The sequence below is a fragment of the Sinocyclocheilus grahami genome, unplaced genomic scaffold, assembly GCF_001515645.1.
Source record: "Sinocyclocheilus grahami isolate Dianchi unplaced genomic scaffold, SAMN03320097.WGS_v1.1 scaffold378.1, whole genome shotgun sequence".
Lineage (NCBI taxonomy): Eukaryota > Metazoa > Chordata > Actinopteri > Cypriniformes > Cyprinidae > Sinocyclocheilus > Sinocyclocheilus grahami.
In genome coordinates, this window is record NW_015505557.1 from 1,005,284 (window position 1) to 1,006,659 (window position 1,376).

Consider the following 1,376-nt stretch of genomic DNA (forward strand, 5'->3'; position numbering starts at 1 on the left):
TTGTTTTATTTCATATAGTTGCTAAGGAAAATTTCTAATTTTCATGTAGTTTAACTTGATTTACTAAAGTAACTAAAGTTTTATTTTTTAACGAAATAAAAATGAATAAAAACCATGTAGTCATAAAAAAACCCTAGACAAAAACACAACAAAATTATTTGTAAATTGTAAAATGAAAATGAAAAAAAAGAAAAAAATTAATTTAAACTATTAATAAAAACTATGATAGTATTTCACTGATTCTAAAAAATATAATTGCATTTTTTAAATCAAATAAACATGACATGAAATAAAATATATTGTATAAAAAAAACTTTATTACATACAGTTGCTAAAGAAAATTTCTCGTTTTCATTCAGATAAACTTGATTTACTAAAATAACTAAAGGTAAAAATAACTGAAATAAAAATTAATAAAAACTATTTAGACATATTACCCCGCCCCCCAAAAAACTAATAAAAATGACAGAAACACAGCAAAATTATGAAATGAAAATTGAAAATAAAACAATTTAAACTATTAATAAAAACTAGAATAGTATTTCACTCCATCTAAAATAACACTGTCTCAAATCATGCAGGATTTATCTCAAATTTTAATGCTGATAATGTAATAATGTTAATGTATTAATAATAAAACAATTATTTGTATTATAATTCTATTTTATAGATATATGTAAAATATACAATATTATAAACATTCAATCCAAAACATATTAAATGTGTAAAATAGAAACATTTTTTCTAGTGGTCTCAGACTTCTGGATCTCTGTGTATGAATCCATATCTGCGACGGACAGATATTGGCATATTCCCGCTCTTGGCTAAGACCATTTAGAATGTGCTTGCATGTTTGTCACAGTGATTTGCCGCTTGTCAGACAGAAGTAGATGAGAGTGTGTTTGAAATGTGAATCGAGCTGATTCCCACAATAGCCTTCGATGTTCAGTTCAGCTGAGCCAATTCAGGAAAAATTGAGCTGTAATGATTGAGTTCTGATCTTGACGGGTTGCTCGGTTTCCTGAAATCTTGGTAGCCCGTGGATGTGTGACAGTAGCAGGTTCTCACTGCAGTTAGGCTTTGATTTGTACTTTGTGGCTTGTTTGGACCATGTTCCATGAGGAAAAGTAGATGGTTTGATGGTTGGATGTATTTTCTTATTGGCAGCAGTTGGATCCAGATTAAATTGTTTAGGCCGTTAATGAGAATTTTACCGGAAACATGTGGTGGTTACAGAACAAATCATTAGAAAACCGCAGAGAGAGAGACAGAGACTCTTCATGGAGACTCTTCAATCAGCAGATATGCCAATATTCATGTCTTCAGCTGTGTGGTAGAATAGTACTGAAAGTATCTTAACTGTCTGACTTGATTGA